Below are 24,213 nucleotides of genomic sequence, written 5' to 3' on the forward strand. Positions count from 1 at the left end.
CCTGAACTACATCCTTGTGCTGCTTGGACTCTGAGGGAAAATCCCCAGTGCTTAGCCTGAGGTAGCCCTAAAGGGCATATCAAGCTTGCTTATTATAGAAGCTTCTATTACTTTTTGAAAGTTAAGATTGGAACTCATTTGTTTACCTGCTTTAACCTTGTAATTAACTCTCATTTCCTTTTCCTATCTAATCAATCTTTAGACAGTTTATTATAAAATTGGCTACAAACATCTTTGGTATGAGAGCTCAAGTGCAATTGACCTGAGATAAATAAATAAATAAATGGAGATATCCTATCTCCTAGAACTGGAAGGGACCTTGAAAGGTCATTGAGTCCAGCCCCCTGCCTTCACTAGCAGGACCAAGTCCTGATTTTGCCCCAGATCCCTAAGTGGCCCCCTCAAGGATTGAATTTACAACCCTGGGTTTAGCAGGCCAATGCTCAAACCACTGAGCTATCCATCCCTCCCTCCAGATAAGTGACTAGTCTGTGGGAGTGGGAGTAACCTGAATATTGCTGTGATCATTGGTGTAAGGGACCATCTATCACAAAGGTATGCTTACCTGGGTAGCAAGACAAATCAGAATACCCCAGGGGACCATCTGTGTCCTGGGGCTGTTATAGTGTCTGAGGAGTTTAGACTTTGATAATTGGTTAGTGAAATCTTAGTATAGAACTCACAGCCATTCTGGGGGTTGTGCCCTGTTTCCTAACAGTCTGCCCTGAGGTTGGTACACCCTTCAAGCTTTCAACTGATATAAAACAAAACACTGAACTCCCAAGTGTCAATGCTCAATTTAAAAGTTATAATAGGTATTTTATATTTCAGTCAAGACTACCTGGCCTGGGATATTTATCAGAGAAATAAAGAGGCCAAAACAGCCAAAAATTCCTTAAAATGAGGCATGCCACTGAGTGAAATAAAACACTACATGCTACTTGTACATACATTTCTCTCTCTTCTTTTCCATATACCATATGCACACACACACTTCTCTTGAATATGGATTCTCTTTTCATTTTATGAAATTGAGCAGCAAGAGCCCAAAATTACATTAAAGCACAGTTGCCAAATCTAAACAACATTATGGCCCTTAATTCTGCATTTATTTCCATCCACTTCTGTCTTTCCTTCTAAGGCCCTGTTTCTCCAACCGGCTCTGCAGAGAGCCCATGAACTTCAGTGTACCTCTGGGTGGGTGCAAGGGTCTGCTCACACAAACCACTTGTGGGATGGGGGCCCAAATTCAGAACACACCTCCTGCTTGGATCCTGGGACAATTTCCCCCTTTTAGCCCCTTTCTCAGCCTCTGTGCAGACCTGACCCAGAGTGAGCAGAGCCAGTTCAGCATCAACAAAACTCTTCTCAGAACAGTAGCTCCCATTAAGGGAAGTAAACACAAAAACAATATACGATGTTTATGGATATACTGCAATCTGGTAAATTACCGAAGGTATTATTTATATAGAACCTTTTGTTCTAGAAAGATCCCTGTCATTTTCCTTGCTGTGCACTGCAATACCATCTATCTTGTTTCACAGCCAGAAGTGCCTCTCTATCCTTTTGTCTTCCTTTCCTCAGCAGCTCAACTATTTTTTTGAGACACACAGGGTAAGTGTCAACAGGTGTGATGGAGCGTAAAAAGGTATGCGTGCCTGTGTTTCCATAAAAGACCGTATGAGCATGACGTATGGGCAGGGAAGGCATAATTCCCAGCCAAGAACACTGGAACATCTGTCTGCCTTCAGCTTGTTCACCTATGGTAAAGGCTACATACCATCACTAATCCAGCTGTGCAAGGCATTAACATTTAAAAATAAAAAACAATAGCTTTTGGGGCTACACAAGGCAAGATTTTTACTTCTTTGAATTAAGCAGAATGATGCATGTTTGAAATATAAAAAGCAAAAAAAAAAAAAAAAGTTCCTCCCACTCTTTGACCTTGCACAGGAGATCTTGCAGATCAGATCAATTATAACATGGCTGAGTTTCATGTGAATAGCCCAGCATTGCTCAGAAACCTGTTCCACATTATAACTGCAATTGCTGTGTTTTGACTGTATACATTTTGGGCAATATCAAGCCACTGATTTTTTTAAACCAGATTTCCCATTAATTTCATCGAGGAAGTGACCTAAAAGTCAAGTCAAAAGGCCATTGTCACTCGAGCTGGGCAAAAATTTTTGGACAAATAATTTATTCACACACACAAAAAAAATGCAGTTTCAGGTCAACAAACTTCAGGAAATCAACATGAATTCGCTAAATTGTTTCAGCCAAATAAATGTTTCAGATTCACAAAACCAGAGGAGGAGGGAACATGAATATTAAATATATTAATTGGAGCAGGAATTGGAACCAAGGTATCCCCCCTGCCAACTGAGTGCCCTGACCACCACAGAATCATCCTCACTGACTTCGTCTGTTTCAATTAATATGTAATTGTTTATGCAAAGTGGAACAACTTCAGAAGGAGAGATTGAGGGTGATCCACTGCAGAATACCTTACTGCTCAGTAGCTGAGCACTCGCCTGCATCATGGGAAACCCACATACAAGTTCCTCCTCTGATCCAGGAAGAGTGGGGATTTGAACTCTTGCCTCCCACACTCTAACCATGAGGCTTTTGGGTGGTAGGGGACCTCCTCCAGGTTTGTGAAAAGTGTTTCCAAATTTCCTTCACTTTTAATAATAAATAAAATGCAATAATAAACCATTAAAATGCTCAAAATCAAAATGAAATGTTTTGTATGACTCAAACCCATTTTTGTTTGTGTTTTGCTGGAAAAATAAAATTGTTTTGGGTCAAACCAATTTTGTTTTTGGTTTATTCAGCAAGCCAACCAACCAATAATTCGCACAGCTGTAATTGTCACTCGCACACACTTACAATCGCCTACAGTACCAAAGACAACAATTTTTCACATATTCCTGCAATATTTTCCTATAGGTACCAGAACAACCCATATTCAGTACTTTCCATTCTCAAGAACTATCATGAGTTTAAGTGGGATTTTCAAAAAAACCTCAGTGTTAGCCAGTGGTAAAACTCCCACTGAATTCAATAAAAGCAGAGCGAGGCCAATGCTGAGAACTTGTGGAAATCTCACCTTTGTGTTTGTTATCCTATTGCCACACTGGCCCAAGCCCAGAGATCAGCTCTCCTAGTAGTTTATTCTTTCCCTGGATGGAGGAAAGCCGAGAAGGGGTCTTTCTGGAGACACTGGTCCAGGCATTCTGCTGCTAATTAATGGACAAAGCTACGGTGCTGTAATAACTTCCTACTATTTTCAGTGCTGGCACTGTAATACCTTTAAACAATCTTTCTGGCTAATTCCAGCAGTCTCAGTTCTACAGTCCCTTAAAATTCCAGCCTCACTTCACTTAAATAAAATGTGCCACTAGTGTAGCTCAGTAATGAGTATGTGAGAAACAGACAGACAATTACATTTCCTTACTATTGAAGCTACAATGTGTGGGAAGAAAACAAAATGAATGAAATAGTTACATTTCCCCAGATGCCTTTTGAAGACAAGAGATAGATGGGGGGAAAACAGTTTATGAGGGTTAGTACAAAAGAATCATGCTGGGCTGTTTTTATTTTATTTTTTTAACATATGACTGTGTTTACATGCTTCAGCACTTCTTGTTGATTTCATAAAATACCTGGTATGACCCAAAGCCCTCAGACCAAATTCCCCTGAGCTTTGAGTGTCCAAAATCCAGACTCAGACTTCAAGGTTTGGCCTCTTCTCTAAAATATATCTGCTTTCTCCTGTTGATTCCCAGATGATGAATTGATTGTGAATTGAATTCAGCTATCCAGTTCATGTCCCTCAAAAACTATTCATCTGGAAACCGTATAACAGTTCTTCTATTGCCTCTGTCCCAGTGAACTCATCCATTTAATTGGTAATATGAAATTATTTGTGATGTGTGTGGCGCCTCAGTGTCCAGCGGTGCAGGTACTGAAGGTGGAAACCGTGTACAGTATTTGTGGTGTTGTTACTACTTCAAGCCAGGGGGTGCAGCAGCACCCCTTGTCCCAGCACCTATGTCCACATCCTTAATTCCACCCACTGGTAAAAGCTGGAAATCTAGACCTATATGGGAGAGAAGTAGGTCTATAATTTCTTCATTCTCTGGACCTCTTTCTAAGGGAAAGCCATCTTCTTGAACCATCTGTTCATCCAGTCCTCCTCTGTGTGGTTCTCAGAATGCTTCATTTGGAAGCATGGACCACTGATGTGTAATAGACACAACTAGTTTGAGAACTTCTGCGATATGTAATGAAAAGCTTTCTAGGCTGAAAAATGGATGGAAATACAAGCAGTGGGATTTCTTGATAGCCATTTCTAAAAATTCTGAAGTTGAAGATGTCTTGGGAACAAGCAGGTCCCTAGCAGCATGAAAAATGTTAACACAAATGTTGCACAAACACAGGGCTCTTCAATGGCCACAGTTATTCACTCCAGATGTCCTTCTTTCTAGCTGCAAAAAGGTTAGGGTAGTAATAACCTAGCTATTCTTTTCACAGGCAGCATTTCTGTGAGAAATAAAAGCTCAGTGAAAACCTCCACTCATTGTACAACGGTGGTAAAAAAAAGGCAAACAAAAGTGAAGATGTACAAAGAATGGGATAGAAAATAACAGTGAAAAGTAGTACAATGCCATTATATAAGTCCACCTCACCCAGAATACTTGGTTCAGTTCTTGTCACCCTCTCTGAAAAAAATATACCAGAAATAAAAGGGGTTCAGGGATGAGCAACCAAAATTATTACAGGCAAAGAAAGATATGTGGGGACAGACTTGAATAGACTGTTTAGTTTAGAAAGGAGACAAATAAGAGGGGACAGGACCAAGGTATATACAAAAATGAATGGTCTAGAGAAAGTAAATTGAGTTCTCCAATCTACCCTCCTTCCATACAAAAACTGGAGAAAGACAATGAGATTTAAAGGCAACAAATTTAAAACTGATAATAGGAAATGCTTTTTAACAGAATAAAACAAAACAACCTCACAACATTAACCAGTGGAACTCGCTGACATTTGATATGACTCAAGAATTTAGTAGAATTCAATAAAGGATAGGCATCTATGTTGGACAATGAGAACATCCACAGTTACTTTGATTATATCTCTTAAAAAAAAAATCTTAACTCTCATGCTACAGGAGATAAACAACCAGTAACAGAGAAGGGTTAGAAATAAATTTCCTCTATTGGAAGGTTATTCCACCACTGTCCACTACATAGTTTCCTGCAACCTTTTTTGAAGCACCTGGTGCTCGCCACCATCAGAGACAGGATACTGGACTAGATGGTCCACAGATCTGATCCAGTCTGGCAATTCTTATTTGACTATATAAAAACATATTAAAGTCCTCTATTTCTGTGTTATGTCCCAATTAAGTTGTTAATTCCTCAGGACAGGAGGAATACCTCAGTTAATACCTCACTTATTTGTTCAGCAAAGCACTAAGCTCTTCTGTGGCACTGCATAAAGTAGTAAATTAACTGCAATAAGTCATATGCTTTCCCATTGTCATTAGATCATCCATGTCTGGATTTCTGGGTTTGACAGAATTCTAGCCACGGCAGAATCAAGTTGCTAGCCCATAAGTTGCCAGTAATATCTTTGATCTTAGGATGAACTCCTTAGAGAAAAACCCAACTTTTGTGGTAGATTTCCACTTTAGGCACAGCCCTAAGCAAGGGATGGTGTATTTGTTTCACAACCCTAAGAGAAGCCTCAGCAGGCATTTGGTCTCAGAGATATCAATGGGACCACTTGTGGAGTACAGTACTACTTAGCATCAGTAAGAGTGGCAGAGTCTGACTCCAAATAATTCACCAGCAACACAACTTTATACAGGAAAAATCTGAAAGCTGGCAAAACTCCATTTTCCCCCCATATCCACATCTACAAGCAAAGTTGAGAGTCAGCAGTGAACAGGGAAGAAGGGGTTAAGGATCTTAAGATCCTCTCTGTTTTGGTGCATTAATAAAAAAAAAGAAGAAAGAAATTCTGTGACATTCCCACATCAGCGGTACAATGCTCCTCTGTGAATCAAACTATCTAGTTTTATTCCAGACATGCTCTCCTTTAGCAAGCAATTCAAGGCCGTACATTCCAAGACTTGATACAAATTTGAAAACAAGACTCAGAGTAGGTTTCATTTTATTGTTTGAAGAAGTTAAATGGGGTGAACAGTAGAGTCTCACAGTAGGAAACGATAGACTTCACTGCCTTGAAACTAATTTGTCAGACATCTACCAGCATTACCTTCAGTGGGAAACAGAGTGCTACAGTACGCAGGTAAGAGACGTTTTTAAATACAGAAAACTGCATTAACATATAATTAACGGTAGGAGTTAAACACAAAACATCATACAAAATTAGAGGAACGCATTCCCAATGGGGGGGCTTTAGGACATTATTTACTGCTTGCTTAGCTCATTGCCACTGTGCTAAGGTATTATAGCCCTCAGGGCATGTAAAATCATTAACCACTTTTGAGCCTCTTTTGACCATTGCATCTTACTCTGTAAACTCCCTTTATTCTGTGGAGTTAACCCAGAGCCTTAGCATTATTGCTATAATTGAAATCAAGGCTAATGGAGAGCTCTTAAAAAGGAAGAACCACACAGGAGGCTACTACGATGTAAAATTCCCCAAGCTAAGTTTGGTCTCATTTATTAAAACACTTGCCTAGAGCACACCTGAGGGAAAGGTACCTATATCTCTTCATGCCATCTATATACATGACCTCTAGAGGTCCTCTGCCACTGCTTCCATCATTTACAGCTCCAGAGAGACGGCACAGCAGTCTGTGACCTCCAAATTCCTGTACGGTCCTAGGGGAAGACTCCAAATAGGAACCTCTGGGAAGCAGTCTGCCTTCCAAGGGTGACTCCTAGATGTATTTTGCTGCTCCATGAGAATTTGATGTAGTTCACCCCTATCTACAATTGCCAGGAAATTATGTCAGCCCCTTGCTAGCAAAAATGAGCCCCTAACACTTATAACAAGTTAATGTGAGTGTGGAGCGCTGCCTCTGCTGGGTATAATCAGAACTGCTCACTTGTGTGTCACAGGCTCTGTAGTGCTATCAATTACAGGAAAGTCTTCTTTAATACAAATAATAGGAACTTGTGCTTTTAAAGCAGACAGATCTGAGTTCTATCCTTACGGTTACCAGAGAGTTCTGAACGGGCTCTGTATGCAACATTGGGAAGTGCTAGATGGGCACAGACTGTTTCCGCTGACATAGCTGGAACTCAACAAGGACCATAAGGCAGATCTCTTAGAGACTGCAGTAAACCTGCAGATCTGGGAGACTCTGCAAAGCAATCACCAGCTGTGACTTCTAGCAGCAGACTGTGAGCTTTCACTCAAAAATTCTGGTGGCTTCTTAGATCCTCATACGACTTGGATTCTTTCAGGCCCAAGGGATACTCTACTGAGCGCATACATTTGTTTTCAAGTCAGCAGGACTTTGCAAGCTAAATCTAAAATGGTACAACAGCACTAAAAATCGGAGTACTCGGTTTCCTCGGACGCTTTGATCTGCCGTCTAAGTTACTCACGCAATCTAGGCCACTCTTGTGGCTATAATCCTCTCTCCTCACTTCTTCTATGCTACGTGCAACTGCAGTCCTCATTAGGCTTCTTTCTGTCATTCTGAAAAGCACTCTCAGCTTCCATGTTCTACTCCAGTTCTTTCCCAGCTTCCCTCTTCCACACCTATTAGCTCTCAGCTTCCTCTTTCATGCTCTGCTACCTGGGAAACCTCAGATACAGTGGGATTTTATTTTAAAGCTAAAAAAAGATACTCTGCCCAGTAGGACTCCATCAGCTGCCTTGAAATGAAACCTCAGCTCTTCAGATCATTCCCATCCTTCGTTGAGCGGCGAACAGCAGAGGCTAACAGCAGGAGTTTGCCTGGGAGCTGTCCAAGAGGAGGTACGCTAAGTGCTGCATTAGGGGGGCTGTGTTGGTGAGTATCTGAGTGCCTGCTGCTGGGACAGTTGGTCAGTTTGACCGTGTGCTTGATTGCTTGCTTGTTTGTTTGAAAAGTGTGAATTGGGAGTGCTTTGTTCCAGGTGGGCCTTGAGTGGGCCTGACTGGTATATAAGGGCAGTCAGCAGCGAACCAGCTGAGCGGCGAACAGCAGAGGCTAACAGCAGGAGTTTGCCTGGGAGCTGTCCAAGAGGAGGTACGCTAAGTGCTGCATTAGGGGGGCTGTGTTGGTGAGTATCTGAGTGCCTGCTGCTGGGACAGTTGGTCAGTTTGACCGTGTGCTTGATTGCTTGCTTGTTTGTTTGAAAAGTGTGAATTGGGAGTGCTTTGTTCCAGGTGGGCCTTGAGTGGGCCTGACTGGTATATAAGGGCAGTCAGCAGCGAACCAGCTGAGCGGCGAACAGCAGAGGCTAACAGCAGGAGTTTGCCTGGGAGCTGTCCAAGAGGAGGTACGCTAAGTGCTGCATTAGGGGGGCTGTGTTGGTGAGTATCTGAGTGCCTGCTGCTGGGACAGTTGGTCAGTTTGACCGTGTGCTTGATTGCTTGCTTGTTTGTTTGAAAAGTGTGAATTGGGAGTGCTTTGTTCCAGGTGGGCCTTGAGTGGGCCTGACTGGTATATAAGGGCAGTCAGCAGCGAACCAGCTGAGCGGCGAACAGCAGAGGCTAACAGCAGGAGTTTGCCTGGGAGCTGTCCAAGAGGAGGTACGCTAAGTGCTGCATTAGGGGGGCTGTGTTGGTGAGTATCTGAGTGCCTGCTGCTGGGACAGTTGGTCAGTTTGACCGTGTGCTTGATTGCTTGCTTGTTTGTTTGAAAAGTGTGAATTGGGAGTGCTTTGTTCCAGGTGGGCCTTGAGTGGGCCTGACTGGTATATAAGGGCAGTCAGCAGCGAACCAGCTGAGCGGCGAACAGCAGAGGCTAACAGCAGGAGTTTGCCTGGGAGCTGTCCAAGAGGAGGTACGCTAAGTGCTGCATTAGGGGGGCTGTGTTGGTGAGTATCTGAGTGCCTGCTGCTGGGACAGTTGGTCAGTTTGACCGTGTGCTTGATTGCTTGCTTGTTTGTTTGAAAAGTGTGAATTGGGAGTGCTTTGTTCCAGGTGGGCCTTGAGTGGGCCTGACTGGTATATAAGGGCAGTCAGCAGCGAACCAGCTGAGCGGCGAACAGCAGAGGCTAACAGCAGGAGTTTGCCTGGGAGCTGTCCAAGAGGAGGTACGCTAAGTGCTGCATTAGGGGGGCTGTGTTGGTGAGTATCTGAGTGCCTGCTGCTGGGACAGTTGGTCAGTTTGACCGTGTGCTTGATTGCTTGCTTGTTTGTTTGAAAAGTGTGAATTGGGAGTGCTTTGTTCCAGGTGGGCCTTGAGTGGGCCTGACTGGTATATAAGGGCAGTCAGCAGCGAACCAGCTGAGCGGCGAACAGCAGAGGCTAACAGCAGGAGTTTGCCTGGGAGCTGTCCAAGAGGAGGTACGCTAAGTGCTGCATTAGGGGGGCTGTGTTGGTGAGTATCTGAGTGCCTGCTGCTGGGACAGTTGGTCAGTTTGACCGTGTGCTTGATTGCTTGCTTGTTTGTTTGAAAAGTGTGAATTGGGAGTGCTTTGTTCCAGGTGGGCCTTGAGTGGGCCTGACTGGTATATAAGGGCAGTCAGCAGCGAACCAGCTGAGCGGCGAACAGCAGAGGCTAACAGCAGGAGTTTGCCTGGGAGCTGTCCAAGAGGAGGTACGCTAAGTGCTGCATTAGGGGGGCTGTGTTGGTGAGTATCTGAGTGCCTGCTGCTGGGACAGTTGGTCAGTTTGACCGTGTGCTTGATTGCTTGCTTGTTTGTTTGAAAAGTGTGAATTGGGAGTGCTTTGTTCCAGGTGGGCCTTGAGTGGGCCTGACTGGTATATAAGGGCAGTCAGCAGCGAACCAGCTGAGCGGCGAACAGCAGAGGCTAACAGCAGGAGTTTGCCTGGGAGCTGTCCAAGAGGAGGTACGCTAAGTGCTGCATTAGGGGGGCTGTGTTGGTGAGTATCTGAGTGCCTGCTGCTGGGACAGTTGGTCAGTTTGACCGTGTGCTTGATTGCTTGCTTGTTTGTTTGAAAAGTGTGAATTGGGAGTGCTTTGTTCCAGGTGGGCCTTGAGTGGGCCTGACTGGTATATAAGGGCAGTCAGCAGCGAACCAGCTGAGCGGCGAACAGCAGAGGCTAACAGCAGGAGTTTGCCTGGGAGCTGTCCAAGAGGAGGTACGCTAAGTGCTGCATTAGGGGGGCTGTGTTGGTGAGTATCTGAGTGCCTGCTGCTGGGACAGTTGGTCAGTTTGACCGTGTGCTTGATTGCTTGCTTGTTTGTTTGAAAAGTGTGAATTGGGAGTGCTTTGTTCCAGGTGGGCCTTGAGTGGGCCTGACTGGTATATAAGGGCAGTCAGCAGCGAACCAGCTGAGCGGCGAACAGCAGAGGCTAACAGCAGGAGTTTGCCTGGGAGCTGTCCAAGAGGAGGTACGCTAAGTGCTGCATTAGGGGGGCTGTGTTGGTGAGTATCTGAGTGCCTGCTGCTGGGACAGTTGGTCAGTTTGACCGTGTGCTTGATTGCTTGCTTGTTTGTTTGAAAAGTGTGAATTGGGAGTGCTTTGTTCCAGGTGGGCCTTGAGTGGGCCTGACTGGTATATAAGGGCAGTCAGCAGCGAACCAGCTGAGCGGCGAACAGCAGAGGCTAACAGCAGGAGTTTGCCTGGGAGCTGTCCAAGAGGAGGTACGCTAAGTGCTGCATTAGGGGGGCTGTGTTGGTGAGTATCTGAGTGCCTGCTGCTGGGACAGTTGGTCAGTTTGACCGTGTGCTTGATTGCTTGCTTGTTTGTTTGAAAAGTGTGAATTGGGAGTGCTTTGTTCCAGGTGGGCCTTGAGTGGGCCTGACTGGTATATAAGGGCAGTCAGCAGCGAACCAGCTGAGCGGCGAACAGCAGAGGCTAACAGCAGGAGTTTGCCTGGGTGTTCGCGTGGGGAGAGCGCACTGAGGCTTTCATCTGCAGGTTTCTCCGAGTAGTTCCTGCAACAGTTGAGGAAGCTCCTAAGAGGACGGTGATATGGAAGGTGAGCGATCAGCTGTTGTAACCTGCACAGGTTGTGCTATGTTTGTCTTTCTTCCGCAGGACAGAAGTGACTTTGTCTGTACAAAGTGCAAGCTGGTCTCCATATTGGAGGAGAAGGTTCGAGGGCTGGAGAAACAAGTATCGACTCTGCGTTGCATAAGGGAAAATGAAGATTTCCTGGACAGACGTCAGGAGATGCTTCTACGGCCACAATGTTCTGAAGATTCAGAGCAGGCGCAGCAGGGACAGAAGGATTGTGAGGAGGTTTGGCAGCATGTGACCTCCAGAAGAAGAAAGAGGAGCGTCCATGCACCAGCAATGGAGATACAGGTGAGCAATCGTTTCCATGTTCTCTCTACAGGTGCTAATGCGGAGAGTGGACTAGATGGCCCACCTGAGGGAAGGGAGCAGAAGGAGACTCCACCGATTGGAAGGCAAAAGATGCACTGTCCTAGGGATGCGGGTTCCACGACCACCACTCCCAAGAGGAGGAGGAGGGTGGTGGTGGTCGGGGACTCCCTCCTCAGGGGGACTGAGTCATCTATCTGCCGCCCTGACCGGGAAAACAGAGAGGTCTGCTGCTTGCCAGGAGCTAGGATACACGATGTGACGGAGAGACTGCCGAGACTCATCAAACCCTCGGATCGCTACCCCTTCCTGCTTCTCCACGTGGGCACCAATGATACTGCCAAGAATGACCTTGAGCGGATCACTGCAGACTACGTGGCTCTGGGAAGAAGGATAAAGGAGTTTGAGGCGCAAGTGGTGTTCTCGTCCATCCTCCCTGTGCAAGGAAAAGGCCGGGGTAGAGACCGTCGAATCGTGGAAGTCAACGAATGGCTACGCAGGTGGTGTCGGAGAGAAGGCTTTGGATTCTTCGACCATGGGATGGTGTTCCAAGAAGAAGGGGTGCTAGGCAGAGACGGGCTCCACCTAACGAAGAGAGGGAAGAGCATCTTCGCCAGCAGGCTGGCTAACCTAGTGAGGAGGGCTTTAAACTAGGTTCACCGGGGGAAGGAGACCAAAGCCCTGAGGTAAGTGGGGAAATGGGATCCTGGGAGGAAGCACAAGCAGGAGAGCGCAAGAGGGGAGGACTCCTGTCTCGTGCTGAGAAAGAGGGACGATCATTGAGTTATCTTAAGTGCCTATACACAAATGCAAGAAGCCTGGGAAACAAGCAGGGAGAACTGGAAGTCCTGGCACAGTCAGGGAACTATGATGTGATTGGAATAACAGAGACTTGGTGGGATAACTCACATGACTGGAGTACCGTCATGGATGGATATAAACTGTTCAGGAAGGACAGGCAGGGCAGAAAAGGTGGGGGAGTTGCATTGTATGTAAGAGAGGAGTATGACTGCTCAGAGCTCCGGTATGATACTGCAGAAAAACCTGAGTGTCTCTGGATAAAGTTGAGAAGTGGGAGCAACAAGGGTGATGTCGTGGTTGGAGTCTCCTATAGACCACCAGACCAGGGGGATGAGGTGGACGAGGCTTTCTTCTGGCAACTAGCAGAAGTTGCTAGATCGCAGGCCCTGGTTCTCATGGGAGACTTTAATCACCCTGATATCTGCTGGGAGAGCAATACAGCGGTGCACAGGCAATCCAGGAAATTTTTGGAAAGCGTAGGGGACAATTTCCTGGTGCAAGTGCTGGAGGAACCAACTAGGGGCAAAGCTTTTCTTGACCTGCTGCTCACAAACAGGGAAGAACTAGTAGGGGAAGCAAAAGTGGATGGGAACCTGGGAGGCAGTGACCATGAGATGGTCGAGTTCAGGATCCTGACACAAGGAAGAAAGGAGAGCAGCAGAATATGGACCCTGGACTTCAGAAAAGCAGACTTTGACTCCCTCAGGGAACAGATGGGCAGGATCCCCTGGGAGAATAACATGAAGGGCAAAGGGGTCCAGGAGAGCTGGCTGTATTTTAAAGAATCCTTATTGAGGTTGCAGGAACAAACCATCCCGATGTGTAGAAAGAATAGTAAATATGGCAGGCGACCAGCTTGGCTAAACAGTGAAATCCTTGCTGATCTTAAATGCAAAAAAGAGGCTTATAAGAAGTGGAAGATTGGACAAATGACCAGGGAGGAGTATAAAAATATTGCTCAGGCGTGCAGGAGTGAAATCAGGAAGGCCAAATCACACTTGGAGTTGCAGTTAGCAAGAGATGTTAAGAGTAACAAGAAGGGTTTCTTCAGGTATGTTAGCAACAAGAAGAAAATCAAGGAAAGTGTGGGCCCCTTACTGAATGAGGGAGGCAACCTAGTGACCGAGGATGTGGAAAAAGCTAATGTACTCAATGATTTTTTTGCCTCTGTCTTCACGCACAAGGTCAGCTCCCAGATTGCTGCACTGGGCAGTACAGCATGGGGAGAAGGTGACCAGCCCTCTGTGGAGAAAGAAGTGGTTCGGGACTATTTAGAAAAACTGGACGTGCACAAGTCCATGGGGCCGGATGCGCTGCATCCGAGGGTGCTAAAGGAGTTGGCGGGTGAGATTGCAGAGCCATTAGCCATTATTTTTGAAAACTCATGGCGATCGGGGGAGGTCCCAGATGACTGGAAAAAGGCTAATGTAGTGCCCATCTTTAAAAAAGGGAAGAAGGAGGATCCGGGGAACTACAGGCCAGTCAGCCTCACCTCAGTCCCTGGAAAAATTATGGAGCAGGTCCTCAAGGAATCAATTATGAAACATTTAGAGGAAAGGAAAGTGATCAGGAACAGTCAGCATGGATTCACGAAGGGGAAGTCGTGCCTGACTAACCTAATTGCCTTCTATGATGAGATAACTGGCTCTGTGGATGAGGGGAAAGCAGTGGATGTGTTATTTCTTGACTTTAGCAAAGCTTTTGATACTGTCTCCCACAGTATTCTTGCCACCAAGTTAAAGAAGTATGGGCTGGATGAATGGACTGTAAGGTGGATAGAAAGCTGGCTAGATCGTCGGGCTCAACGGGTAGTGATCAATGGCTCCATGTCTAGTTGGCAGCCGGTTTCAAGTGGAGTGCCCCAAGGGTCGGTCCTGGGGCCGGTTTTGTTTAATATCTTTATTAATGATCTGGAGGATGGTGTGGACTGCACTCTCAGCAAGTTTGCAGATGACACTAAACTAGGAGGCGTGGTAGATACACTAGAGGGTAGGGATCGGATACAGAGGGACCTAGACAAATTAGAGGATTGGGCAGAAAAAAACCTGATGAGGTTCAACAAGGACAAGTGCAGAGTCCTGCACATAGGACGGAAGAATCCCATGCACTGCTACAGACTAGGGACCGAATGGCTAGGTAGCAGTTCTGCTGAAAAGGACCTAGGGGTCACAGTGGACGAGAAGCTGGATATGAGTCAACAGTGTGCTCTTGTTGCCAAGAAGGCTAACGGCATTTTGGGCTGTATAAGTAGGGGCATTGCCAGCAGATCGAGGAACGTGATCGTTCCCCTTTATTCGACATTGGTGAGGCCTCATCTGGAATACTGTGTCCAGTTTTGGGCCCCACACTACAAGAAGGATGTGGAAAAATTGGAAAGAGTCCAGCGGAGGGCAACAAAAATGATTAGGGGTCTGGAGCATATGACTTATGAGGAGAGGCTGAGAGAACTGGGATTGTTTAGTCTCCAGAAGAGAAGAATGAGGGGGGATTTGATAGCAGCCTTCAACTACCTGAAGGGGGGTTCCAAAGAGGATGGAGCTCGGCTGTTCTCAGTGGTGGCAGATGACAGAACAAGGAGCAATGGTCTCAAGTTGCGGTGGGGGAAGTCCAGGTTGGATATCAGGAAAAACTATTTCACTAGGAGGGTGGTGAAACACTGGAATGCGTTACCTAGGGAGGTGGTGGAGTCTCCTTCCTTGGAGGTTTTTAAGGCCCGGCTTGACAAAGCCCTGGCTGGGATGATTTAGCTGGGAATTGGTCCTGCTTTGAGCAGGGGGTTGGACTAGATGACCTCTTGAGGTCCCTTCCAACTCTGATATTCTATGATTCTATGATTCTATGATTCGTTTGCTCCCTCACTTAGAAACATGGGACTTTACACAAATTAAAATACTCTGTGCCAAGCAGCAATAACGATCCATATCCCACAGTTCCTCGTGCCAATTTGAGATGCCCTTTTATTTGTTCCATCTTATTCTGGGTATTTCATTATCTCTTCTGAATGCTCTAGGCACAAATACAGGAACATATTGCCTTAATATTTAAGTTTATATCCCCTTCTGTCATACAAACGGAATAACGCTAGATCTCCTTAAGGACAGATATTGGCTTAATACATTTAGAGACCATTATGATCATGTAGTCTGACCTATGCAACAGAGGCCATGGAATCTCAGCCAGCGATACCTGCTACAAGCCCAGAACAAGACCAACTGAGTTAGAGAGTTTTTAAAAATCAAAATGTCCAAACCTCATTGGCCGTGCACAGGTGCACAAGAGGGATGTGGGAGAAGAGAAGCTTGCACAGTAGCAAGTCACAATATCACTTGGGAGTGAACCTACTGCCACATGCTAGCACCACCAGATGTTCTAGAACCCCAGAAGGAGTGGGGAAGGGTGGGGCCACGGTCTCACGCCTCTCTCCCCATACCAGCCAGTAGAGCTCATCAGTTATGGACAGGAGAATATGCCATTGCAGCAGGCACTTTTCTAGGGCCCCCCAAGAAGAATTCAGCAGCACTAGCTGGATTTCTGCCTGTTGCAGCCCTTCTTCCTTCAGCTCATTTCAAGCACTTTCATCCATCGCTCTTAAAGCCTTTCACAGAGGAGGGAAGTTTCATTATCTTCATTTTACAGATGAGGAAACTGAGGCACCGAGAGGTGAGGTGATCTGCACAAATTCATGCAGCAGGTCACTAGTGGAGCTAGGACCTGAACCGAAGTGCCCTGAGACATTTTCCTATGCTTTAAACATATGACCACCCTTTCTATCCTTCACGTATCCTCCACTGAAGGCAAGAGCTGTAAGGCACAATGGTTTGTGCTGGGGGGGCCATCATCGCAGTATGTGAGTACCTTCTGTTGATCAAGAACCAGTGTGGCATCAAATCAAATACAGACCCCTTCAAACAAAGCCCCACAGATCCTGTTGCAAAGACGGTCAGTAATATTGAAGAGCTGGCTTTGGGCCTGGACTATGCTGATGTTTATTACAGTGGTACCTAAGGACCCACCAAGAATGGGGCCCCATTGTGCTCCACAGTCCCTGCCTTGGAGACCTTACAGACAAAATAAACAGAGATGGGATGCGGGGAGGGGTAGAAGACAAAGGCAGAGGGAACAATATGATGGCAGCAATTCCTTTATTTGGTGGGTTTGGTTCAGAGGAAAGAAAAGTGAAGGGAGATGGTACACTGAAGGGAAGAAGGTGAGGGGGTTAGGTTAGGGGAAGGGGGCAGACATGGAAGGAAGTGGAGATGAAGCGATGGGGTGGGAGAAAGAGGGATGGAGCAAACAGCCAATCAGCACAGAGCAAAGAAAGTCCAGTCAAAATCGTAGAATGTCAGAAGGTCCCAGCTTTGGCTGCTCCTGCTGGCTAGAGTATGCGGCTGGTTCTTCTCCAGGTCTTCTAGGTCGAGACCTGTCAACAAACTGAATGGGAACCCCTACTGACTTGCCCTCCTCTGCATGCGGGCATGATTTGGCCAACCTAGCTGATTCACAATTGGTAGCTTCTAGCCACAATGTGACTATCTCAGTCACAGTCTGTAAGTGCATACATGGGGAACAGAAATCTGACAGCAGAAGGCTTCTCAAGCAATTAGAGAAAGGTATAACAAGATCAGGTGGTTGAAAGTCATAGCTAGACCAACTTCAGAGTGGAACTAAGGCTTCGTTTTTAACAGCAAGGATAAGTAACCATTGGAACAAAGCACCAAGAGTTGTGATGGATTCTCCATCATTGGCAATTTTTGAATCAAGATTGGATGTTTTTTCTAAAAGAGCTGCTGTAGCTCGAACAGGAAGTAATCCAGGGAAATTCTATGGCCTGTGCTATACAGGAAGTCAGTCTAGATTATCACAATGGTCCCTTCTGACCTCAATCTATGAATCTTTGAATTTAGTGCATGCCAGGGACTAAGGGCATAATTTGATTTTCAAATGCTTTCAAATGAAGCCATTCCCCCACCAACTCCACAGCCAAAAGGTTTCCAAATATGTTTGGAAAAACAATAATTTCTAAAGGAAATCCTATTATTTGACTACCAAGTTAAATCCTGATAAAATTTAACCCGGCCAAACTTTCAAACAGTCCAAATCGGTTTCTGTAACAGAAACCCACTGAGAGCCCCTTCACTTTTTAATCATGAAATAAATAAATTAAATAATCATTTAATTATTTAGCCTGCAGTAAAGAAGCACCTTGTGCTCCTGTAATATCCAGAGATAGCTTACCAACTGCTGTTTATTTGGATCAAAGACAAGTACTACATATGTTCACAATTTGAACATTTTCTTAAACAATGTGCTCAGAAAAGGAAACAAACGTAGCTTCAAAACAGGGCGGTTGAGAACAAAACTGAAAATCCTAAATGTGTTTCTGCTCAGCCAGGGGCTCTCAAACTTTTTCATAGCATGGACTATGTTTGAGGGGATTATTTTGTGGACACCTCTGCACCATTTCTGGTTGAGCCGACTATCTCCTCTCCCATTTGCAATTGAAGGGACCACCTCCATCCACTTGTAGTTTCTACTAGCTTTTACCTTGTTCCTTGTAATTTAAAAGTCACTAAAGTTCTTGTATCAGAGGGGTAGCCGTGTTAGTCTGAATCTGTAAAAAGCAACAGAGGGTCCTGTGGCACCTTTGAGACTAACAGAAGTACTGGGAGCATAAGCTTTCGTGGGTAAGAACCTCACTTCTTCAGATGCAAGCGTTCTTGTGACATTTGTGAAGTGTTGTGCAGTAACACGCTTAAGCCGTGGGGATTCTTCCATTCTCCCCAAGACACAACAGTGAACAGCATCATCTTCCATTTGCTTTCAGCACCACATGAGCTGCAAATGATCAACCCATAAAACAGCCCATGAAAGCAAAGATTCTTTTTCTCTGCTTGTGTGGCCAGAGAAGAGAGGAGTTTCATGTGATGGTGAATGAGAGCTCTAAAGTGGATATATATATATATATGACAGAATGAAAGACTTGTAGCTTTCCTAATAGCCAATGTTGCTAATTAAAACTGTTTTGGAAGAACGGAGACTAGCGCATTATTCACCCAGCTATATGCTATAAATAAGAGACACAAACTGACGTGAATAGCTTTCATATGTCAGCTGAATAAATAGATTTGATTGTGCCTTTTAAAATAGCATATCCAGACATACAAGGTAGAGAACTGAGAATTGCTAGGATATTCTCCTTTATCAAACAGCAACTATTTATTATACCATATGCGCTATGCAGTATCATTTCTCTCTTGTTTTCCAATTTATTTTTTTCATCTTAAATCAGGGCTGTTTATACTCTTTCACAGGATGTGTTCAGTTGAGGATCTAGGCGACAATGCAGCAGTGTATGAGACATCTACGTTATTGAGACTGGTGATATCAAATGTACCTACCAAAGAGTATCATAGGATGTAATAATAGATCTGGAGGAAAATAGACTAGGCTACAGAAAAATAGATACACTGATTTCTTTCTTTTCAGCAGCAATTACAAAGGGCACTCAAAATGCAACATGTCTATTACAGAGAATATTCACAGGATATATATTGTCAGCAAACGCTCATTAAAAAAACCCCAAAGCTAAAACCCTTGAGAACATCTGCTGACATTAGCAGTCCTGTTATCCTCAGTGAGCACCCCAAAAATGATTTTTACCATCAGCAACAAGTTTACAAAGTTATTTGTTTGTTTTAAATAGAATTACCTCCGTCCTGTATGAAAAATTCCTTCCAACCATGAAGACTAGATCCCACTCACAGCCACCATATCTTGCTCACTGTTTAAAACAAAACAAATGAACACCAATTAGAAAATGACATTTACTAATCCAGAATTCTGATGAACTTGAAGTCATACACATACCCTAGTACAAAATCAAGATTTAGGGTCAACTATCACATAGGAGGTTGCAGGAGGCTAATCAAGTTCTATAGGCATATCAGTTATCAGAGGGGTAGCAGTGTTAGTCTGAATCTGTAAAAAGCAACAGAGGGTCCTGTGGCACCTTTAAGATTAACAGAAGTATTGGGAGCATAAGCTTTCGTGGGTAAAACCTCACTTCTTCAGATGCAAGTAAGTGCATCTGAAGAAGTGAGGTTCTTACGCACGAAAAGCTTATGCTCCCAATACTTCTGTTAGTCTTAAAGGTGCCACAAGACATATCAATGTTACCATATACCTAAGATAAGAATACTGCAATTGCAATATTCTTAAGAAATACAATGTATAAATAACTATACCTTATTTAAGAGTGCAAAAATATTTGGCTAGAATTTGCCATTAATACAGTGTTTGCCCTTATTTTCCCCCCATTTCCTTCTGTAACTAAACAACAGTATTCACAGTATTCCCTAGGCCAGTGGTTCTCAACATTGTTCCATACCAGGACTCCTCCCTTTGCCCCTCCAAACCCTCCTTCCCTCTAACCCGGACTCCTCTTCCATTTAGCAACATAGTAAGGGCTTTGTGGATGCGATCCCCTGACCTTTGTTTGGGTTCTCCACACTGAAAAACCATGCCCTAGGGATTCCCTATACTTCAGCAGGCCCACCACAGGCTTTGCCTTCTGTCCTCTGCCAAGGGAGAAAGAGCTGGTTGGAAGGCCAGTGAGATGAGCATAAGGAGCTGCAGACAGGGCCTATCTGAGCTCTGGCTCTCTCTTCTCCCTCCCCAAAACTGTGTTCCACTGTCTCCTCTGCCCCCTCCACTGGTCATAAGTGCTTGGAGAATAGGAGCAACAAAAGGCCGCAAGAGCAAATGCTCCCGTCACTGATTCAGAGAGCTGGTACTCTTCGTTCTGGTTCAGAGAGCTCATTGCTTAGAGAAGCACTGACCCAGGGTATGCAGAACCTTTCGCCAGAGCAAGATGGCAGGTAACTAAGGCCTGGTCTACTTAGAAAAGTTGCACTGCTTTAATTATAGCAGTGACATTAAAGCAATACAATCAACCGAGTGGGGATGGAGTTATACATGTGTTTATATTGTTACCGCTTAGTCTTACGGGAAGGGGAATAAGATATACCAGGATAAGGCACTTTTAGAACAGTATAACTGTGTCCACACTAGGTGTTGTACTCGTATAACTACCTCATGATAAAAAAACAAACAAACCTCACACTGACAGAGTTATGCTGGTACCAAAACGGTGTGAAGAACAGACCTAGGTACAGGGAATATCGCAAATACTGTTGCATGCTGGGAGTTTTCATTGAATTTCAGTGAGAGTTGGGGAGCTAATTAGGCTCCTTTGAAATGCACAGCCATAACATCACCTAGGCTGTGTCTATACTCGAGGCTTCTGCCTGCATAGCTATGTCAGCTAGGAGTTGGATTTTTACTGACAAAGCTTTGTCAGCAAAAGCACCGAGGGTAGGTGCAATTTTGCCGGTGTAATTTATGTCGCTTGGGGAAACTGGAGTAAGCTGTGCCAGCCAAAGTTCAGTTTTGCTGCTATCGCTGCATCAAAGCCTTTTAGTGCAGCATCGCGCCAGCTGCAGTGGCTAAATTGTGAATTTGTTAGATCAGCCTCTGTCCATGTTCAGTTTAATGCGACAGTGCTAAATGCCATACTTCTTCCTGTCTTGGTCCTCCTGATAGACTCAGGCTGGTGAAGCTGCAACCTTCATGCATTTATTTCATCAACTGTAAATTAGCAGGTTTTCGCTGTAGCGGAATTATGTTTGCCAATAAAAAGGAAAATTCTATGCTAGGCTGAAAGAGTTTGCTGGCTAAGTATTGATTTTGAAGTCTTGTCTGCACTGACTGGATACTAACGTTCTTGTTTACCTCTCTCGTCTGTTTCTGACTTCTTGGCTATGAATTTAAATAACATTTAAGCCACTTTTACTTGGGCATAAGCTTCTATTTTACAATAAACCCTAACCAGGCAATAGCAATATAAATCAATGTTAAGGGCAGATCCAGGGCTTCGTGCTCCATCCCACAGGTGGGGAAAGACTGCTGTACACATGCCACGAGCAGAACACAGATGAGGGGCAGACTGATTCCTCCCCCTGCGAGGAGGAACTGGAGGCTGCACAAAGAAGCAAGGGCATACAGACATCAGTTCCTGTGGAGCCCCAAGGTCTAGAATACAGATCAGGGAAATGGTGTCTCCCCATGGAGGGCCCTCACCCTTCTCACCAGCAAGTGGTCTTTGGTCCCCTCCCACACCCGCACCTCCCACACCCTTTGAAGGGGGCAGAAGGTGTGGTGGGACAGTAAATAATGCTCAGTGTGGCATAAACTGCTTTCTGGCTATCTGAAATGTATTGATAGGAGAGCCGGTCACAAGAGTAACAGCTCCAGGGATCTCTCTCCCCCCAGACCTGACAGAACTCCCTCAAAACCTGTGGAACCCCAACCTCTTTTACAGAGAAGTTTCCTGCTGCTTTGGGGTCCTATGTTCCTTTATCCTCTCCCATGTTCATCTCCACATCTGGCCTTTCACCTCCACATTATTTCAATGGAAGCTATAAGAATCAAAGAGAAGGTTCTGGTCCTTTAAGTGCAAGCTGAAATTATTTCTTAAAAATACAACCTTTAGGGAGTGAGAGCAGCCACAGAAAAGAAGCAGAGGATGGTAAGGACAGAGGGAATCAAATTCCAACAGTTTTGTTTTTCAAAGTGATTCTAAGAATGATATTGTGATGAGGTTCAATGTTTATTGTCTCTCAAGGAATCTATATTACATATGCTCCATTTATAATGTTGCCCTCCTCCCCACCAACTTCTAGTTCTGCAGGCTCAACTTTGGATCTAAAAGACAAGCTGTAGTCCTTCTGGCTTTCATACCACCACCAGTAATACGAAGATTCTACAATCAGAATTTACTTAACATTTCTGTTGCTAAAACAAAAGCCACAGTAGAATGTAGCTCAATCCTACAGATGTGTGTATACTTAAGTATAAACCTTATTTTCTTTGCTAAAGCAAGCAGATGTGATTGAATACACAAAGGGGACAAGATGTCATTTTAAAACAAAGTCACTTTGCTTGCCAGACCTATACTTGAAATTAAGAGCTTTGAGAACCCTGGACAGAGATGTTCTCTGACTGCCAGTCAGTGATGTCATACCCGGGTCAATTACAAAAAAGGTAATGGCTGTATTTACCTTTAAAAAGAAATAATTCTCTCTCTGAAATTGCAATAAGCCACTCCAGACATCCCATTTTCAAGGGATTACACTGCACTTTTCAGATAGTTAAAAGTTGCTGAGCCTTTTGACCTTGTGCCTCCAAACATTACTGGAGGCATTATCACACAGGAATGCACTGCTTGTCATGTGTGTCTTATTGCTTAAATAAAGGTCAGCCATTCAGCAATCTGATCTGCTGACATCAGGTTCATCTGGCATGAACTGTTACAAGAAAATAACATATATGTAATAAATTACACTATTAATTAGTTTATTATTTCATCTGGGAAATGGGATACATAAATAAAATTAAGAAACACTAGGGAAAATGTATGTCAGGCTGGAATAAAGGCATTTCTCAGGTCATTGCCTTAAACATAGACATTTCATGCTAGGATAATACTTGCATAAGAAAAGTAAATCTTTAAACATTACAAATCTGAAGTCACCAGAGCTAATCATCACACCAGATGAGACCCTGGTTTGCTTTATCATAATAGTGTTCAACGTATAATGAAAATTAGGCAAGGTGAAAATTGATACCAAGAGCTCTTTTTAACAGCTAAGAAGTTAACACTATTAAATTGGAAATCAATATACGTTCCAAGTATTGATCAACAGAGCAGAGGTCTTTGGGATCTTGCCTCCGTGGAATGAATACCTTACAATCATTAGAGACATTGTACCGCTACAAATATTTGTACATCTGCATTCGCTTATCTTGCATGATTAAATACAGACTGCTTCTGTTCTTCCTCTTTATCCTCTAGGGAAATGTATCATCAAAATTATTGTACAGTAGTCATTACTCTATCTTCACTTAAAACCTGCCCTACATATTATTTTGGGCTGAAAAAATGTTGCTTTGTATAGTATTTCCTAGATATAGTCTTAATCATTACATTTAAAAGATTGCTATACGGCAACTTACACTGCATTAGAGAGAAATAAAGTGGAAGCCCCAACCTAAATGTTACAATTCTTACTCGGCTTTTGTTCCACAAATCATAACAATGCAACATTTCAATTCCTTAAAAGCTTTCCCTCACTAATTATGGAGACTCGGGGTTTTAGCCTCCTGCTCAGAAAGGGACACCTAGTGGCTTCTGTCTGATTTAGCTGGATAGTAGGGAAAGTAGGTGGCAAACAGAAGAAAGCTAGAAGGCAGCCTGCAATCAATTCAGAGGTAGGTAGGTGCCTTAAATCAATTTTATAGGGACCACACTCAGCTGCAAAAGCCAGGCTGGTAAACAAAAAGATAAAATATATTTTGTCATCTTTGTTTTACATTTTTGTTTAGGACAAAGAAAGAACAACAGATAGGGAGCGGAAGCAAGATCTAGTGGTTAAGTGAGTCAGATGATCTGGCCTTGATTCCCAGCTCTGCCAATGATTTGCTGTGTGACCATGGGCAAGTGATTAGACTACTCTCTGCCTAGTTTACCCCAGGTGTAAACTGGGGATAATAATGCTTCGCTCACAGTGATGCCTAAGGCTAGATTAATTAAGGTTTATAAAGTGTTTTGAGATCCTGGACTAGAATAATGCCAACTATTATTATGATTTTAAAAGAAGTGATGAATAGTGTATATAAAAAGATTTATAACAACTTCCCTTCTGAGCTTCTGGGAAAAGATTGTTAATATTAATCTGAAACTAAGGGTACAATCATTCTTGGAACACAGAACCCTAATACAGAGGACAGAAGGAATTCTTGAAGGACACCATAGCGAAGCAAGACTCACGGGTGCGGCGCCTCCTGCTGGTTATCCTGGGAATTAGCTCTTGTCCAGCCCAGAGAGCCCTCTGCAGGCCAGTGTCTCACCTGCCG

At 44.3% G+C, this 24,213-nt stretch overlaps 1 protein-coding gene across 6 annotated transcripts in view; it reads right to left on the reverse strand.

Moving 5' to 3' along the window:
• The window catches only part of DAB1 (DAB adaptor protein 1), a 709,559-nt gene that overhangs the window by 351,597 nt on the left and 333,749 nt on the right, over window positions 1-24,213 (reverse strand). For all 6 annotated transcript variants that reach the window (XM_065553888.1, XM_065553903.1, XM_065553883.1 and 3 more), the window contains exon 2: window positions 18,950-19,021. The gene's annotated coding sequence lies outside the window, so the exon portion shown is untranslated. The remainder of the gene's footprint in view (window positions 1-18,949; window positions 19,022-24,213) is intronic.

The sequence above is a fragment of the Chrysemys picta genome, chromosome 8, assembly GCF_011386835.1.
Source record: "Chrysemys picta bellii isolate R12L10 chromosome 8, ASM1138683v2, whole genome shotgun sequence".
NCBI classification, from domain to species: domain Eukaryota; kingdom Metazoa; phylum Chordata; order Testudines; family Emydidae; genus Chrysemys; species Chrysemys picta.